At 42.8% G+C, this 20,794-nt stretch overlaps 1 protein-coding gene across 10 annotated transcripts in view; it reads right to left on the bottom strand.

The window, feature by feature from the left end:
* The window catches only part of MAGI2 (membrane associated guanylate kinase, WW and PDZ domain containing 2), a 1,130,869-nt gene that overhangs the window by 661,247 nt on the left and 448,828 nt on the right, over positions 1–20,794 (bottom strand). The window contains exon 1 of one of the 10 annotated variants that reach the window (XM_082255140.1): positions 3,079–3,317. The exons of the other annotated variants lie outside the window; for them this stretch is intronic. The gene's annotated coding sequence lies outside the window, so the exon portion shown is untranslated. Of the gene's footprint in view, positions 1–3,078; positions 3,318–20,794 lie in introns of those variants that run through there. 10 annotated transcript variants of the gene reach the window in all.

Raw genomic sequence — 20,794 nt, 5'->3', positions numbered from 1 at the left:
TAAGCAAAATAGTCTAATCATTATCAAATTATTTGCAAATAATTTAAAAGTATAAAATCACTTCTCGGTATCTGTTTATATTGTTCTCTTATGCCTGCACAGGTTGTTGAAGAATTCACTGTGGTCAAAAAAATTAATTTTTTTTTTGGAAGCCAAATTTTCAGTGCATAGATGGCAAAGGAATTTTTCATATAGACATATGAAGTAGATTATCAGCATTGCTTACTTAGTGTTCATTGAGTTTGGTAAATAAAGTGAAGCATTGTTCACTTTAGTCAACCAATTATGTGAAAGAACATTTTTTTTAAATTTTACTTGTACATAACTGGGTATGCAGGATCACCTTTTTTTTTTACCATCATTCATTTTACTAAGAGAGCAGCCTCTCATACATTAGTAAAACAACCTCAACTGATCTTTTGCCTAAAAACATGCCTTGTTGCCCATAGTCACCGGGTAATTTCCTTTACTCTTCCATGCTGCAATGAAATGGAAGGAGGAAGTCTTAGAAGTTGGCATGAACATAGACAACTGTTCTTCAGGTATTTATTTAGGAGGCCTATTTCGCATGGTTTCAAACAAATTTAATATTTCCCATTGATCACTATGGATTTATTAAAAGCCTATGCCAACCTAACAAAACAACACAGGGGTGAACAATGTTTACAAAGTTAATCTTGCTGCCCAGCCTTAAGATTTTCAAATTGTCAAAAATGTGGAGAAAGGTGCAGGTGCCCTTTAGGGCTGTAATTACTGCAATAATTAAGCAATACTGCACCAGCATAGACTAATATTTCAGAATACCATTTATCCTATAAAATCCTCTCCCTATAAAAATAAAACAAATTGCCGATACCAGCAAAATATGTCAGACAGATCACTCGAGATCATTATTACACAATAGAACCTCTAACCTGCATTGTTATTCTTCTGATGTTCTCGAACCGCATTGTCTTTTTGCCTTCTACATTTACAAGGAACAAATGCATTGATTTCCCCACACAAAGCATTTAACACACTGAAGTGATATGCAATTCATCAAAAGATCCTTATTTTTTTTTCTAAAAACATAATTATAATTGTACCCTTCCAATAGCACAATCTGCCTGGACTGTATTGCCTTTGAGTCCTGTGAAATAAACCATTATAGGTATTTAGCTCTTGACTCTTCCAAAATGATTGTATTCTCCTGTTTTAGAGGAGAGATGAAGGTGTAGAAATCGAAATTTTCTAAAGACAGTCAAAGACCCAAAATCAATATCTAGAAAAAGTATTGATGGCCTTAAGGTATTTCAAATTAACAGCAGCAGCCTGGATTTCAGAATACTATAAAAAAGCAGCCTATTTATAAAAGAAATGTGCATAATAAGCATCAGTCAGTTTTATCTTCACTCTTTGCCAGCGTTAATCCCTTATCACACTCTAGCAAGTTGCTTTTAAGGCTTCTTACCTTTTGCTGAATATTCAAGCCAGAAGCTGCCTCTGTATCAAGTCCCGTTGTCACTTCAGTGGTTGCAGAGCTAGAATGCAGACAGGCAGGCTGCCTTCCCAAGCTATCACTGGTTCGTTTGCTCACAATGTTCCCAGACTCTATCGGACAGGTCTTTGATAAACTTAAATACCACTATGAAACATGCTGTTTTGGCAAGTTGCTGACTCTCTATTTTATACTGGCAGACTGTCCTTTAAACACTACATGCAGGGTAGAAACACATCCCAAGCTGTAGCACTTTGATCCCATGCTTGGTTGAATAACATTGTGAAGTGCGCTCCAGGTTTTTGGTCACCCAGTATTTATTGAATATGTAATTTTAGATGTATATTATTTAATGAAGAACAGGAACATGTTACGGATTCTTCTCTTTTCTTTGGCTACAGAGCAAAAAAAAGTGTTCAAAAACACAAAAGCTGCCATGGTAGTGCTATCTCTTCACTGCACTTTAACTGAAGTAACCACAACTGCTAGTATCAAGGGATTTCATGTAGTGCACCAACATGAACCATGAGCCACTCTGTAATTCTTTCAGATTATGTATAGCAATTCTTTGACAAAAATACATCAAAAGAATAAAAAAGGACCATATTCAATGATTTTTAACAGTCAGTAAGCCATCCTCAGTAGATGCAGAGAAAAATGTCAGCACACAGTTGCTAGCTCATTGTCACACTGCATCTCAATCTGGCCAACTGGGACCCAGACATTTACCCCATATGCAAAAAGGTAATGCAGGAGATGTTCCGCTGACTGCAATGCATGTCTGTGCAAAGCATGCATATCTCACATTAATGATTTCACATCATTTTAACCCATACTTTGCTATGTAGAAAAAAAAAAAAAACACACACTATATCATAATAAGCAGTAAAGGGTAAATAGTCTCTGGACCCCAGTAAGTGCTAATAGAAACTGCAGTGGTTTGAACGCTTGGTTAAACAGGATTCTCATATCTGGCTTAAATGCTTGCTCATGTGCTGTGCCATTCCTTAATGTCAATGTGAAGCGTGCTTCTCATGCCATTTAAATACCCTGATCTTAGGAGAAGCGGCATAAATGTATTGCTCTCTCACATCTCCAGCTTCCTGCACATTACAGGCATGTGCAGCATTTCTTTGTTATTTAGAGCTGATAACCTCTTCTATTAGGCAGAAAGCAGAAGGTTGAAATGGAGTAAGCCTTTACATAAAATCTAGCCAATTTGACAGAGATAAGTGCCTTGGTACAATGCACACCAGATCACAACTACCAAAAGGTCCATATTTTTTCATTTAATCAAGAAGATTCATCAAAGCAAAAAAAGCATAAAATTGCAATGTACAGATTGCCATCCTCGACACAAAAGGTAATTTTCAGCACAATTAGCCAGGATCATATAGAACAAGCTGCAAGCCTCTGCACAATCACCCTTCACAATAACCTATATGTCATATCTATTAGACCCAGAACCCATAGCCTTAAAATGCCGTGTCCCATCAACCTGCTATGGTAGTGGAATTTATAATGTGTGATCTACAAATACCCTAGTACACAACAATGGATCCATGCATTGCAAAGAGCAGACATAAACAGTCATCACCTACCTTATTGTCATCCTCAGCCACTCCATCCTCCAGAATTCTTTAAGTCACCTGTACTGATCCAACCCATTTTCAGTGGGAGAGAAATATGATTTCTCCCTGATAGAATAAGCCTCAGCTGTGCTCAAATATGTATATTTTTCCAGCACGGATGCCTAGAATTTTCTGCACAAGCCAGACACAGGCACAAACTGCAGCTGAGCTCCTTTTCTCCCCTCCCTTTAAAAGATGAAGCGAGTGCTACCCTCAGTCTCTCCCTGCCTGTTCTTGCTGTCTCTCCTCTCTCCCCCTCCCCCTCCAATCTAAACTCAGTGGAGCCCATTCAGGGTCATTTACATTTCTCAGCATGATGACCCCTATGCTGCTTGTAGGGTTCAGTGCAATAAAAGGGACACACCAATACACCGCAGGAGCCTAACAGGATAAAAGGACAAGGATAATTAAAATTGAATATAGGATATTAGTTTAAATATTTATGTTTAAGAGAAAAAAAGTTCAGAAACAAAAATAACACCAATTTTCAATGACAGAATAAAATGCCATTGTTCAAAAATGTTCTTACATAGAAATCAATGTCAGACAACACTGAAAGTATGTTACCTGTGAGATTTACATTTTCTTTATACCAGATTGATTCAGGTGGGGGATGGGACTCACAATGGAGGATTTCCTCCAGCCAAGGCTGACATGAAGCTGAACATTTACCCCCCCCCCTCCTCCCCAGTAAGCAGCTGCAGAAATCAGTATGATTTGAAAGATGATGACCTCTCTGACATCACCAAGGTTTGTCTGCATTAACTGAACAGTAGATAAGCCAACACTGGAAAAGGAATAGATTTTATTGCTGCCTGATGTCACTGTTAACTTATATATTGATCAATAAAATAAATGTTCTGCCTTTCCCTTTTTTAACATATAAGCCAAGGTTTCCTAATATTTTTGGACAACAGCATGGAGATCAAATCTGCAAATGGAGGTGAGATGTAATTGGAAATATATAACGGTTTAATAATTGCCCACAGCAACCAGATCTTGAGTTTCATATTTCAGTGGAGCTTAAAGATTCAATGGCAAATAGTGATTTGTTGCTATGGGCAACTGTTCATAAACTCGTAAAATAGCATTGAGCATTCATTCCAATATTTAGAGAATGATGGTAATATTTATATTGTGGATGGTATTATTTATCTTTATAGTGTATCAATGTATCAATGTCCTCCCATATGAAAAATGTTAGACAGGCTATAATATTAAGAGGTGAACTATATGCCCTAATGTCCCTAATTTATTTTGGTAACCCATCATAAGAGAACCATGGAGTCAGCTCTCTTTCTGCAAATGCTAGATGCCTGGCTGCAACACCAGTACTATTACTTTAAACTTTGTTGGGTAGTGACTCAGAAGTCAGACGCCAGATGGTGAGCATAGCAGCCAGGCAACTAACATTTTCTAGTAGAAGGTCATGGCAGCCTCTCTGTATCCCTCACGACAGGTTTACTTGAAGTGCATGAAAAGCATAACTATATCTATAAAAAAAAGTCCTGTCCCCCACTTCTCCTACCTATCATGCTAAACCTGTATAAAAGATCTGTGTACTTATCTCCATTTTTTAATCCACTTCATTCATGTCACATGATCCCACAGCTCAAGCTCCCCTGTGTAAAGGCCCATACACGCAATAAGAAAATCTGTAGGGAAAATTCGTCCGACGACCAATCTGCCGATTTTCGGATTGTTAGTATGGTGCTTTCGACAGCCAAATCCGACTTTTCGGCTGACAAAATCCTGATGTGCAGGCTATAAAATGTTTGTCGTCCGTAATACAACGTCCGATTTTCATCTCATTAGTACAGATTTTGACGGAAAAAAATCTTAACAGCAAGACTAGGCATGCTCAGAGATGAAAGAACACATACAAAGCAATCCAACACATGACATCACTTCTGAAGTAGAATTCTGTCGTACGGGAAAATTCGTATGAAAATAACCTCTTCACTTTCCACATCAGACTAGCATGCCACAAAAAACGGACGACAGATCGTTCGATAATCTGATCGTGTGCACCTTTAGTGAGCGGCTGCTGCAGAGGAAAGATGTGTGCCACGAATAGCTGGCCTATGGCAGACTGATTTACTAAAACTGACGAGTGCAAAATCTGGTGCAGTTTTGCATAGAAACCAATCAGATTCCAGGTTTTTTGTCAAACCCTAATTGAACAAGTTAAAGTTAGAAGCTGATTGGCTACCATGCACAACTGCACCAGATTTTGCACTCTCCAGTTTTAGCAAATCTACCCCAGTGTGTATGATGTCACAGCTCTTGTAATTCGGAGGCATTGTTACACAGACCTGCAGGATCACATAACCAGACTAGAATGGATAAAAATAATTAAGTATACAGATGTTTTTTTAAATGACAGATTAGGTAGAATAGGTTGGAAGAGGGGAAAGGAACATTTTTAGGAGTAGAGTTAGGCTACGGTTCGTTAGGCTTTTCTTCAAATTTAAAGTGGAACTTTAGTCAGAAAAATGGGTCCTGCTAGATCACTTAGGGCTGGCCCCTTTTGCAGGTATAGCTATGTAAACATTAAAAATAAGTGCCTATACTGTGTAAAATCCAGTAATACACTGTCTCACCCTGCTCTGCACATGCTCAGTTGCTCTCTATTCTTAGGCATTTTTAGGCACTGCTGAGTTTATAGAGGCCGATCTTGCTAACAGCCTTAAAGTACAATTAAACCCTCCTATACTTTGCAGCCAAGGAAGCTGCTTCTGTTCTGTTCCGTCTGCAAGTGCTATGGTGATCAGTTATGACACCAGCCATTTGACGGTTTGACAGAAATGGAACTGTTTTTTGAAACTGGTAAATCGATGTGTTTAGTTCTGTTTTATGACTTACTGCTTGTCAGGGGCTCTGGGCTTTAACAAAATGGCAGCCTCCAGCAAGAATAAACAGGAGCAATGTGGGGGGGGGGGCAATTTACAGCACACCCCAATTTTGTTAGAATAAATAATTAATGTGGAATGTATGTACTTTCCTAAAGAACATTATTTTATATCAAGTTGTTATGTGGAAAGTTCCCCTTTAAGTTTTATTCTGTAGGTTAAAAACCTGCACTTTAAACCAACCAGGGCAAAGAAACGGGTTTACTTAATTGTCCTCTAGTAAACTCTGTGTATACTAATCTTTTTTTTCCCCTGCTGAAGCAAAGACAAAAAAGTGCTTACTAATTTAAAATTATTCTGGTCTAAATTAAAAACCTCTCAAGGGCCAAGAGGCAAAGGCCTTTTAAGAATGATTGTGTGGGGGGTATGATGTGGGTATGTGTGGTGAGTGAGGGAGGTAGTGCGGTGGCTGTGGGGTAAGGTGGGTTGGGGTTGATTAGAGGGTCAGCCATGTAGTGGGTGGATTTGGGCTTAATTAGGTTAGATTTGTGTATGTAGCCATTAGGTGGGACAGGTCAGTTGGATAGACTATGTTTGTATGCTATTGGGTTTAGTAGTTTGAGATGTGGTGTTTATGGTGTGTTTGGAGGGATGGGACGTGTGGGAGGTTGGGCTGTGAGAAGGCATCTATATGTGTGTGTGTGTGAGTGTGAGGGGTGAGTCTGTGTGGATGGGTGTTCAGTTGGGGTGTATTAGTGCTAACGATATTTTGTTGCTTTTACTGCAGGACAACTGATAGATATGTAGGTTATGTATGTTGGGATGTGGCAATAGATGAATGCAAGATGTCGTTATGTGGTTGTGGTTGTATCTCCTCTAGTTAGGATGAATGGTGTTGGTCCTCTTCCCCTCCATTTCCTCCCTTTGTTTAGTGTTTAGTAAGCAAACATCATAGGTGTACAGACCCAACTATAGTTTATCTTATATTATATTGTAGTACATGGATGTTGCAGTCCTCAATAGTTCATATTCCATTCAGTGTGCAGTCCAGAGTTCATCCAACCCAGCCCTGGTTATTACCGGGGGGAAGTGGCCATTCCAAAATTCTCCTTTCCTTGCATATTGGAAGATCCATATATACCCTTTATTGCTACAATGGGTAAGCACACTATTTTATCAAGTGGTTATGGTTCAATGTATTGTAATAATATATAAAAAATATGGAGTGGATTATATATTTTTTTCTTTTTTTGAACTTTGATAATATTTTGAAGCATATAAAAAGATTCCCTGGAAAAGCAGAAATATTATGTGAAATGCGTTGGAAAATTGTTTAATATAAAACAAAAACTGGCCTCATGACACACTTTCAAGTTGTAACATTGAGCTGTGGTGTCCAATATAAGTTTGTATAAATTGTATGTGTAGCGGGGTTAAACATGCCTAAAGACACTGTTTGATATGTGGGAAGGAACTAGGCTCCCTCTAGTGGTAGCTGCATGGAATTTCCCGGGCTGTGACTTCCTTTTCACAAGATGAAGAAACTACATCTCCCAGGCTGCTTTGCAAGATCCAGGGTGCACGGCTGCACCGCACGGCACTATGGGGGAGGTTATTTAAAGGAAGAGAGAAGCGCGCGAAGGGGGGGGGCCTTTCTGCGCTGGATTCTGAGGAACCAGCGAGCGAGAGTGAAGGACTGACACTGGATATTGGGCCAGAGCCTTTTAGCCTGGAGGGACGACGTGGAACCGTCCCATCTCAAGCACGAGGCACATTCCTGGAGGTCATACTGCTGTTTGCCGAGACCGGAAGTCATCCGCCAGAAGGACCCCGCGCGGCTGGCATATAGCCAAAGGACTGAGACCGCAGTGGAAGCGCGCGAAGGAGAAACTTCTGTTGGTGAGAGGGCACATGCCCAATAACTGACTTTATCTGCTGAAGAGACAGTTTTATCTACAGATAGCGGTAGCGCAGCAGGAGGTGATAAAACCCCGGGGTTTATCACCATACTCTCTCAGGAGACTCATAGACAAACAATAAGGTCTGTAAAGGAGTCCCCAGAGGCTTATCTCTCTCGCAGAAGTTATTGCTCAGTTACGCAGACACCCTGCGGTGACAACTAACAGCTCGTTGTTTTTTCTTTCTTGATCTTTATTCCTAATCTGGATTACAAATGAGCTCTATTCAATAACCTTGCTAGCGAAGATCAACAAGAAAGAAGAGAACTCTGGGGGAGGGACTCAGATAGGCCCACCTACCTGGTACTGTGTCTAGCCTTAATGCAGGAGGAGTGTGGGGGTATTCTTTTACCTTTTTAAAGCTGTTTTAAATAACCTTTTATGGACTTGTATTGTATTGTATTGTATCTCCCCTATTCAATTTGATACATAGTAAACTAAGTTTGGTTAATTACAATCTTGTGCGTTGTTCCATTGTGTCACCCAGAAGGACTACTATTCAAGAAGGTAACAAGGTATTGTTGCATAGTGAAGTATTGTATTCCAACCTGTGTATCTATTTGATAGTCCAGTCCTATTCTGGGTCAGTTGTGCCTGAGGAGGGATCGAGCCAATTTGATTGGGTTGTTAGGCAGGGTGTAGACCCAATAATATAATCAGCAGCTCCTGCGGGGGTGGTGCTACACGTGGGGGCTCGTCCGGGATTTCTACAGTCCTGCAATACAACCCTCTCAGCCATAGAATTCCCTCCCACGCAGAAATGGATCCTGTCGCTGCTGCTGAGTGGTGCAAGGAAGAGAATGTCATAGTGGAAAATGGCCTGGTGGTTGAAATCAAGGGAGAAGCCTGGACTGAAGAAAAGCTCCTCCCTGTTTTGAGGGCACTATCCACAGACAGGAAATTTTGGGTGATTGACATGAAAACTGACACCACTGTCCCACACACGTATGCACTGTGTGAGTGGAGGAAGGGGGTCCCTGATTATTTCAACGGAAACAGTGTAAAAACTACTGACCAAACAGAACTTTTCCTGATACATCCAGGAGTTCCTATTGCGGGTCCCTCATCCACCACCCCTGGGGTATCCAGCCAAGAAAAAGGTGTCCAAGAAGGGCATCCTGAGTCATCACCTTTGTCGACTTTTAGCTCAGAACTGTGTGCTGTTCTTGGGGAGATTGTGGCAAAATGTAGTAGGGACTCCTCGAGCTATTTGATGACTGGATATAGGAAGCTCCGGACATTCTCTGGGAAACAGCCTGTGCCTTCAGCAGAAGATGGGTTCGAAGAGTGGTTAGATACCGCCACTCAGGCTTTGGAGGAATGGGAGGTACCAGAACAGCACAAGAAGCAGAGAATCACAGAGAGTTTAAGGGGACCTGCATTAGAGGCTGTACGTAATCTAAAGCTTAGCAAGAAGAACTGCACTGCACAGGATTATTTGGACATTCTGCAAGATGTGTTTGGTCGGACGGAGAACGCGGCTGAACTTCTCTACCAGTTGGACCACTGTTATCAAGAAGAGGGGGAGAAGTTGTCCGAATTCATTAAACGTCTGGATAGGATTATCCACCAGATTCTGTTAAAGAAAGGAATAGACCACCGGAAAATAGATGAGACTCGTGCACGACAGGTTCTGAAAGGGGCTCAACCTTTAGATCCCATTGCCATACTGTTACGAACTCGTCGAGATGGCGGCATTCTAGAATACCCCGATCTGATTCGAATGGTCAGAGAGGAAGAGGTTATGTTGGACAACAAGAAGAAAAGTCGGCAGTTTGACTCAACTGCCCGGGTTGGAGTGATAAGTGTGGAAGAGGGTGACTCTCAAGTTGAACTCCTAAAGACCCAAGTGTCTCAGTTGATAGAAATGGTGTCCATCCTGACTGGTCAGGTATCCACTCTACCCAAGGGGAGTATATCGGAGAGGCCAGATGAACCTGTTAGTCTCAGCACAGATCCAGAGCCACGGCCTGCAAGATTGTTAACTTGTTTCAACTGCGGGGGAGTTGGGCATGTTAGAAGGGTATGTCCCAGCTCAGGAAATGCTGCCGCGAAACTTCGCGAGCCAGCGGGAAACTTCAGAGGACACCGGTGAAGGAGTCAACCGGGTGTCCGCCAGTCTTAAGGGACTCCAGAAGTGGTGCAGGATCAGGGAAACTGAGTCAGGGGGTCAGACCCAAATATAATACCCCCAGTTCTAGACTCCGGGTTACTGAGGGAAGGAAAGTCAATGCACACCGGGTTCAGCGGGGGCCCAGATCAAGGAAGAAAAAGGAGAAGAGGGCCAGGGTACAGAGAACTGAATCAGACAACCAGGCTACATCAAGAGAATTCCCAACTAACTTGGTCGGGCCCTCCCCAGTGGTCTCGGTTCAGGTGGAAGGAATTTACACAAGAGCCCTCCTTGACACAGGGGCCCAGGTGACTCTTTTGTATAGAGACTTCTATGATAAATATCTTACCCATCTACCTTTGCAGAAGTTGGAAGACCTGGAGATATGGGGTATTGGGACCCAAAGTTTTCCCTATGACGGGTATCTGCCAATCAAGTTGACCTTTGATCCATCAGTGGCTGGTGAAGCGGAAACCTTCGACACCTTAGCGGTGGTCTGTCCTCGTCCACCAGGGGCCAACAAAAGCTCTCTCATCGTAGGAACAAACACTGACCTGGTAAGGCGCCTTCTGATACAACTGGTCCAGGGACAAGGTGCTCAGGCGCCAAGGATCCATCCCATGCTACGGCAGGCCTACCAACGATTAGTGTTGGAGCAAGAGACCCCCGCAGAAGGAGTTGGACGACTCTGGAAGCTGGATAGAGCAGAAAAGGTCTTACAGCCAGGAGAGGTGGCCTGTTTTAAGGCTTCTGTTAAACTCACATGGCAACAGCCGGGTCCCTTCATTATCTTTGAATCAGGTCAAAAGGAGAGACAGAGAGGGATAGAAGTGATCCCTGAGGTGATCCCTTTGAAGGTGTTACAGGAAAACCGTGGAAGGGTTTTAGTGAGTGTCAGAAACACCTCTATTACACCAGTGAAGGTACCGGCCAGAGTGCTCCTGGGCCAAGTCAACCCGGCTACCCCAGTTGCCCCCATTGATTTCAAAGAAAAGGAACAGGGTGAAGCGGTTATAGAGGAGCTTTGCTCTGGAAACGCTGCCCTCCCGCCGGAATGGGTGAAGAGGGCCAAGGCACAACTTGCTCGATGTAGGGAAATATTCTCTAAGGACGAGTTTGACGTGGGATGTGCCAGGAGCGCCACTCATAAGATCCGCCTGAGTGAGGACAAGCCTTTCAGGGAGAGAGTCCGGCGAGTCCCCTTAGGTGACTTAGAAGATCTACGTCAACAGCTGGCAGAGCTCAAAAAGATCGGGATTATCCGAGAATCCAGGAGCCCGTATGCTTCCCCGATAGTGGTAGTCCGGAAGAAAAATGGATCTTTGAGGCTTTGTATCGACTACCGAACGCTGAACAGAAGAACCATCCCAGACCAGTATACCACTCCTCGAATCGAAGATGCCCTACAGAGTCTGTCAGGGGCGAAGTGGTTCAGTGTGATGGACTTAAAGAGTGGGTATTATCAGATCCCCATGCACCCTGAAGATCGGGAGAAAACAGCCTTCATCACCCCTGTGGGGTTCTTTGAGTTCAATCGCATGCCTCAGGGGTTGTCCGGGGCCCCTGCTACCTTCCAAAGGCTGATGGAGAGGACCGTTGGAGATATGAATTTGATAGAGGTACTGGTATACTTGGATGATGTTATCGTGTTTGGCAGAACTTTAGAAGAACATGAGGAGAGGTTGGAAAAGGTCTTGAAGAGGCTACATGAAGAAGGTCTGAAACTTTCTCCTGAGAAGTGCCAATTCTATCAGTCCTCGGTCCATTACCTGGGCCATATCGTGTCTGAAGAAGGGGTGGCCACTGACCCGGACAAGCTGGATGCTGTTGCTTCCTGGCCGAGACCCACAAATGTGACCGAACTCCGGTCATTCTTGGGCTTTTGCTCCTATTACAGGAGGTTTGTGGAGGGGTTCGCCCAGATTGCCCGACCCCTAAATGAGCTCCTGAAGAATGAAGAAGATGATGTCCCTGAGTTGGTAAAGCCGGCGAAGTCCACCATAGGCCCCCGGAAGGCTAAGGAATCCATCCAGGATCAGTGGACCCCGGAATGCGAAGGGGCCTTTGTCCAGCTGAAGGAAACCCTAACCACTGCCCCTGTGTTGGCCTATGCGGACCCCACAAAACCATATGAACTGCATGTTGATGCCAGCCGAGATGGGCTGGGGGGGGTACTTTATCAGGAGCATGAGGGTCATCTGCGACCTGTTGCCTATGTGAGCAGAAGCCTATTGCCTGCTGAAAGGAATTATCCTACTCACAAACTTGAATTCTTGGCCTTGAAGTGGGCAGTGGTTGACAAATTGAAAGACTACCTGTACGGAGCTGAATTCATTGTCAAGACAGATAATAATCCCCTCACCTATCTGTTGACTACGGCCAAGCTGGATGCAACAGGACATCGATGGTTGGCTGCCCTCTCTAGCTTCAATTTTAGCCTGAAGTATCGGCCAGGAATCGGAAATAGGGATGCAGATGCCCTATCCAGAAGGTTGCATGTTCCACAGGAACCTGCGGAAGAATGGACTCATTTGGCTCCAGAAGGGGTGCGTGCCCTATATCAGGGAACTGAATTTCGATCCCGAGGAGGGTCAAGAGCAGAAGAGATTGGGGTTTCGGCTATCGGAGTACCCAAATGCTACTGCCAGGTGACCCAAGTTGAAGGGGAGGGTTTGCCCCGGCTGTCCAAAAGGGACTTGCGGAAGGAGCAGTTGGAAGACCCTTTGGGAAAACTTCTCTTGGAAGCTCTGGAGATCCAGAGCCCTGAGTTGCTTCTAACTGACTCCCCTCAGGGGGCCCGTCTGTTGCATAGAGAGTGGACCCGGTTACAGATCAGAGAAGGAGTGGCCTACCGGAGAGGTCCATCTGAAGATCTGGAGGAGAAGTGGCAACTGTTCTTACCAGCTAAATACAGAGAGGGAGTTCTGGCCGCTCTTCATGATAATCATGGCCATCTGGGGCCCGAAAGAACCTTTCAGCTTGTCAGGGACAGGTTCTACTGGCCTTGTATGAGGGCCGAAGTTGAAGGATACTGTCATTCTTGTGTCCGGTGTATACAGAGGAAGACTCTGCCACGTCAAGCAGCCCCAATGGGCCATCTACAAAGTCAGGGACCCATGGAGCTGGTGTGCATTGATTTCCTTTGCTTAGAGCCTGATCTGAGTGGCCAGGGGAATGTCCTTGTGGTAACAGACCATTTTACCAGATATGCTCAAGCATTCCCAACAAGGGATCAGAAGGCCTCAACGGTAGCCAAAGTTCTTGTAGAGAAGTTCTTTGTACATTATGGGTTACCACAACGCCTCCATTCTGATCAGGGAAGGGACTTTGAAAGCAGACTGATCAAGAGACTGTTAGATATGTTAGGCATTCAAAAGACTAGAACCACTCCCTACCATCCACAGGGGGATGCCCAGCCTGAACGATTTAACAGGACTCTTTTGGATATGTTGGGGACTTTGAGCTCAGAGAAGAAACAGCATTGGGGCAAGCACGTAGCTGCCATTGTGCATGCCTACAACAGCACTGTCAGTGATGCTACTGGATATTCCCCTTATCGGCTGATGTTTGGAAGGGAGGCTCGGTTGCCAGTGGATTTGGCCTTTGGCATTTCGCCTGATCATACCTCTTCAGCATCGCATAGAGGATATGTGGACCGACTGCGGAAGAGTCTGAAAGCGGCCTATGACAAGGCTCAGGCCACATCTGATCAACGTGGACTGCGGAATAAAAAAAATTTCGACCTAAAAGTTCGGATCCATGACCTGCAACCAGGGGACAGGGTTTTGTTGAGAAACTTGGGTGTCCCGGGAAAACACAAGTTGGCAGACCGCTGGAAGTCCCAACCTTATGTTATCTGCAAGCAACTGCCAAACCTTCCTGTGTACCAAATTCGGCCTGAAGGAAGTGTGGGTCCATTGAAGGCTTGGCATCGGAACCATTTGCTGCCTCTCTCTGAAGCGGTTCGTATGCCCCCTGTGGAAGACTTGTCAGAGGCCCCTTCGACTTCTCGCCGGTCCAGACCAGTTACCAGATCTCAGACGACGCTCCCAGATGAGGGAGAGGGAAGTTCTCCATCTGAAGATTTGGAAGATGAAGAGGAGGTACCCGACTGGTTGTGGTCATCTCAGTTGCCAGAACCCACACCTGCCTCCCTGTCTTCATCTGACTTGGCTGATAGAGGAGCCCTTCGGGCAGAAGCCCCTGAATTCATACCCTTTCATATGCTTCCAGAAGAAGCAGCTGAGGATGAAGATCCTGAGGAGGAGGTTGCACCCTTCTCTGAAGAAGAACTGACCTCTCTTGAACCATCAGGTTCCTCTGTGTTGGAACATGAGGAGGGGGACATTGAAGAATCCTCAGAAGTGCCTGATCCTAGCACCTCTGAGAGCATGCCTCCACGGGAACAGAGGGAAAGGAGAGTCATTCACCCACCTAAGAGACTGACCTATGATCAATTGGGTGAATGTTTTGGAAGAAGCTGTTTTTACCTCCAAAAGATCTCCTGACCAGCCTAGTTCCTCCACTGTAGATTTGGTGGGGGACAACCCTAGCTCACCCCCAGGCACAACTGTACAAGCCACCCAAGTTTTGGGGGGTCTGTGAGAGATCATGAGAACAAAGTATTGAAGTAGAAAACGTTTGCATTTAAGTTTGTACATAAGGATATTGGGTTTGGCCATTATAATAAGCACAGTTTTTGATGTTCACAATTTGGTTTACTTTGTGAGTTAATGTTTGCGCACATTTTGTTGCTCTGACCTCACTATATGTTTTTTTCTCTTTCTCACCTTTTGATGTTTTTTTTTCAACACAAACTTTAAGATGTAAGTGTTTAAGAAATTGCAAAGGCACATGTGCTTTTTAAAGGAGCACTATATAAAAGCACTAGAAATCAGCACTATATTAACACTGTAGAAATCACTTATTTGTTTATTAATTGCACTTTATCGTTTTACTGTTGCACTGCTATTAGAATACAAAATTGGATGTATTCAGATTGACTTATTTCAGCAAAATGTTAATGTTTTTGTTGTATAATGCCAACCTATGCACTAGGGTACATACTGTTGACCTCTTTGGGGACCAAAGTTTCTCAAGTGGGGGGAGTGTGTAGCGGGGTTAAACATGCCTAAAGACACTGTTTGATATGTGGGAAGGAACTAGGCTCCCTCTAGTGGTAGCTGCATGGAATTTCCCGGGCTGTGACTTCCTTTTCACAAGATGAAGAAACTACATCTCCCAGGCTGCTTTGCAAGATCCAGGGTGCACGGCTGCACCGCACGGCACTATGGGGGAGGTTATTTAAAGGAAGAGAGAAGCGCGCGAAGGGGGGGGCCTTTCTGCGCTGGATTCTGAGGAACCAGCGAGCGAGAGTGAAGGACTGACACTGGATATTGGGCCAGAGCCTTTTAGCCTGGAGGGACGACGTGGAACCGTCCCATCTCAAGCACGAGGCACATTCCTGGAGGTCATACTGCTGTTTGCCGAGACCGGAAGTCATCCGCCAGAAGGACCCCGCGCGGCTGGCATATAGCCAAAGGACTGAGACCGCAGTGGAAGCGCGCGAAGGAGAAACTTCTGTTGGTGAGAGGGCACATGCCCAATAACTGACTTTATCTGCTGAAGAGACAGTTTTATCTACAGATAGCGGTAGCGCAGCAGGAGGTGATAAAACCCCGGGGTTTATCACCATACTCTCTCAGGAGACTCATAGACAAACAATAAGGTCTGTAAAGGAGTCGCCAGAGGCTTATCTCTCTCGCAGAAGTTATTGCTCAGTTACGCAGACACCCTGCGGTGACAACTAACAGCTCGTTGTTTTTTCTTTCTTGATCTTTATTCCTAATCTGGATTACAAATGAGCTCTATTCAATAACCTTGCTAGCGAAGATCAACAAGAAAGAAGAGAACTCTGGGGGAGGGACTCAGATAGGCCCACCTACCTGGTACTGTGTCTAGCCTTAATGCAGGAGGAGTGTGGGGGTATTCTTTTACCTTTTTAAAGCTGTTTTAAATAACCTTTTATGGACTTGTATTGTATTGTATTGTATCTCCCCTATTCAATTTGATACATAGTAAACTAAGTTTGGTTAATTACAATCTTGTGCGTTGTTCCATTGTGTCACCCAGAAGGACTACTATTCAAGAAGGTAACAAGGTATTGTTGCATAGTGAAGTATTGTATTCCAACCTGTGTATCTATTTGATAGTCCAGTCCTATTCTGGGTCAGTTGTGCCTGAGGAGGGATCGAGCCAATTTGATTGGGTTGTTAGGCAGGGTGTAGACCCAATAATATAATCAGCAGCTCCTGCGGGGGTGGTGCTACATATGTTTTTACAATCTGTTTGGATTTTAACTATGTGTACAATAAAGCACATTTTTTTTTATAAAGGAATTGTGTATGTGCTGGCCTCAGTGATATTTCCACATCCTTAAAAGTCCTGTGCCTCTTGGTCCTTGAGAGGTTTTTTATTTTGACTTGATTTGATGTACTACAAGATTTGATGTACTACTAAAGATGTGGATAGCTGTCCCTGGAACTGGTCATATTTAATTTTTCTAATTATTCTGGTTGGAGCTTATAGAGGGTTAAAGACTCGGCCTCCAAGTTGCATAGTTACATATTGGTTAAGGTTGAATAAAGGCAACCATTTCAACCTGTGTAGGTGTACGTTTGTCAGTGTTGATGATCATTTCCCATATCCCAAATGTATGTCATGTCCTTTAAGATGCACGTCCAAGAGTCTATTAAAAATATCAAAACTCCCCACTGACACCACCAATTGTGGAAGAGAGTTCCACATTCTTACTGCCCTGACAGGGAAAAAACCCCTATGCAGCTTAAGGTTAAACCACTTCTCCCCCAAACTCTTTGTGTGGCCACGTGTCCTCTTAAACTCCCTGAGACTGAAAAGCTTGTTGTGAACACAATAGCACTACATTTAGAGAAGAATAGGAGATAGCCATATGCTCCTTCATATCCAGAAGAACTAGGTATTTCACTTCCTCTCTGGCAGATAAATAGGCTAGTGGTTGAAAGAAGGTGATTTTAAATAGAAGGGGGAGTGGATAATTAGGTATACTTGTTGTTTTTCTGCATTTAAGCAAATCACAGATTATCTGGAAGCTTAGTACACACCAAAAGCCCAGCCACAGCATTAAAGAGACACTGTTACCTTACCCTTCAACTGACTTATACTCACCTTGCCATTGCTTCCCCACTGCTAGTTCCTTCATTACAACTGACAACATTACCCACAATTTTGGGTATAGTTGATTTCTTATACCAACAATCAGATTTTTTTTTGTCTGTATGTGCCCGACCTTAACTGAAACATGTACTAAGAGAACCCCAAGGCGCAAATGCAGAATAACAAATGCTTACACAACAGTGTACCAAAATACATCGTTGTAAATGCCTTGTGCATTGTAATGTACTGTATTGACAAAATATAGTGCAAGAACATTTTTTGTGCATTTAGATGTATTGACACATCACATGAAGCGAATAGGCTTCCTTGGCCCAATGCAAGATAACGCATGAAATCAAGGTTCATAATGCATACATACACTGATCAGTCATAACATTAAGACCACCCACCTAATATTGAGTATGGTGGCCTCCTTTTGCTAAAACAGCCCTGACCCATTGAGTCATGGACACCAAAGTAACATCCACATGAATGGCAGGACCCAAGGTTTCCCAGAAAAACATTGCCCAAAACATTACACTGCCTCTGCCGACTTGACTTCTTATACCACATCCTGGTGCCATCTCTGTCCCAGGTAAGTGACGCACACACACCCAGCCAAGAAAAAGAAAACGTGATTCATCAGACCAGGCCACCTTCTTCCACTGCTCCGTAGTCCAGTTCTGATGTTCAAGTGTTGTAGAAGCTTTTGGCTGCGGACATGGGTCACCATGGGCTTCACTGCCCCAAACACAACAAACTGCGATCCCCATTTTTTTCTACTTTCACCACATCAACTTCATGGACAACATGTTCACTTGCTGCCTAATATATCCCACCAATTTTCAGATGCCATTGTAACGAGATATTCCCTTTATCAGTGGTCATAATGTTATGGCTGATCCGTGTACATACAGTATAGCATCCCAATGAGCAGTCATGTTTTCAAGGCTTCTATATACTGCATGAGCATATAAATATTAAAAGTGTTTAAAAGAAGAAAACCACTTTACTATGTACATTTAGAACGTGTTAGTATACAAGGGAGCCTATGTAAGAAAAAAATCTGCTAATAAAATTTTGTTGCCCATGGCTGTCAACAGATCCATATTTTTTTGATAAATTCTGCATTGCCTTACATTTTCATTATCACAATTTCTAAAACATATTCTTTATAGCTGGGGGCCTGCCAGGGAGAGGTATTCCACTGATTGTGGACTGCAGTGCCAGCACAAAAGAGTACTGCAGTCTGAGCTCAATTTAATGTGGAGTACACCATCTACAAGGGAGGTCTGGAAAAAGATGCATCACACTTTCTATATTAAACTCATGTATAAAAACATAGTAACACCAAAGAAAACTCATACAATCAATGTCAGTTTTTCAAACACAAGAATCTTTCCTCAAAAAAACTGAAATGCTTACAGCAGCACATGTAAATAATGGTATTATTTCTATTCTTACTAGGATCCAGGTTTTAATGACATCCAAAAGTGTCCCTTGTTGGTTCCCAAAATTGTGACTTCTAAAAAGATGCCACCCTAATTTTTTAAATTGTACAGGGAGCTTTGGGATATTGTATCCCCAGATTTTCTGTGACATTGCTGGATATATAATGACTTGGTTAAAATTCTTGTACTTGCTGATGTTCCCAACTTCTCAAAGCTCTTCCCAATACTGAAGGGCATGCTGGCTGGTATCAATAGAGCAAGGGACTGCATTTTTACTGCCCACCTACTTGCCTGGCATGCCAGCCTGGTTAATTCTGGGAGGAAGGATGCACAACATACTAGCAGTTAAAGTAAAACTAAGGGTAAAACATTTTATTTTCTAATTATGGATAGAGTGAGAGAGGGTTATAATAATTTATCATTTTTTTTTGCCATCTGTGTCTCACTAGGGAGATTTCCCTTCACTTCCTGTCTCAAATTTAAAACAGTAAGTGAGGGGATATCTCTTCAAAGAGATGAAATCGCTTATTGTCACCTCTCCTCCTGTTCTGGTGACAATCAAAAATGTGAGATTTTCTTTACTTTCACTCATGGTGATAATGGTAAACAGGACAAATAGTGAGGGTGAATCTCCCTAATGGGGAACAGACAGCAATAAAAATGGCAAATAAAAAAAAAAAAGTTTAGCCTTTAGTTATACTTTTACAATTTAGGGCTGAAACTATGTAAAACACAACTTCAGCACTATGGAGAGCTCCTTAGCATATTAGTCTCGTAAACATAGGTGAATTACAGTATGTGGATATACAATGTATATGTATATATATATATATATATGTATATATATATGGCTGTTGTCCCAGAAAGAAGCCTCTTCTAAAGATAGTGAGAAAGAATTACCTCCCGCGCTATCATGAAATAAATATAGAGGAGTGTATAGGTGAGGTTGCTGCTAACATTCAATAGCTTATCCTTAGCAAGTGATATGTTGAATAATAAATATAGTGAAGTGCTACCTCTCAAGAATGTAAAACTATGTGTAACCACAGAAATAAAGATAAAAATATAAATAACTGTGTGCTGTGTGGTACAATTCAATTCAAAACGGTACATCCATGAAAGTGAAATACCACATATAATAAATAGGTAAAATAGCAACAATCAAAATAATCCAATATGTGGAATAGAAATCAATATGGTGCTAAAACAATAAATATAACCAACATGTCTAAGAATGATGTGAATGTCCAACAAAGTTAATTAATTAGACCACATTTAGCAGTACAAAAAACAATATATAAAATGTGTCTAAAAAAAAATATATGATGTCCTATGAAGTGTATTCGGTAAATCCCTTTACCAATAAATGACCAGTGGTGTGTGATGGTCGCCTTCTTTAAAGTGCCACCAAACCAGTGCTCACTAGCCTTTCTCCTCTCTTTTTCTTGTAGCAAGCCTCTTACATATACTGTATTCCTTGGTGAGTCCTGGAGATAGATGGTCAATGTGATACAGCTCCTGTCACTATGTGATCGTTTTTTTTACACAACTCCATTCATAGTGTCTCTTATGAGTGGGGATAGAAGTGATACTCTCATGGTGTAGTATTTCCAATTATTTATTTAAAATAGGATTAAAAACCTTCATCACAAAACTATGTAAATGGAAATGTCTCGAGCGTCCTGTTCGTATTAGTGTGAACGTCACTTACGCTTCCGGGTCACTCCGTCTCTGCCCAAAGGACAATAATGTCCTCTGAGACATTATGTTTCGGTCCATCCAACGAAGCCAGGTTGCACCTCAGTTTGTTCAGGAGCTCAGTGATGCCCTGGTCCAGATCTGGTAGGAAATACACCAGGACACCATCTGTGGTCTCATTAGGAGCATGCCCCGACATTGTTAGGCATGCATAAAAGCATGCGGGGGCCATACAAACTAATGAGTACCATTTTAAGTCGCTGCAATGAAATTTTAGCAAAATGGACTAGCCTGCTGCATCATTTTTTCACTTTGATTTTCAGGGGGCCTTAGAATTCAGCCCTCTTTAGGTTGATAATTTTCATTTCCATCAAACGATGTGGAATCCTTTAATCCCTAACACATTACCCAGTCCATATC

The sequence above is a fragment of the Pelophylax lessonae genome (genome assembly GCF_965119305.1).
Source record: "Pelophylax lessonae genome assembly, chromosome: 4".
NCBI classification, from domain to species: Eukaryota; Metazoa; Chordata; class Amphibia; order Anura; family Ranidae; genus Pelophylax; species Pelophylax lessonae.
This window is presented reverse-complemented; position numbering and strand designations above follow the sequence as displayed.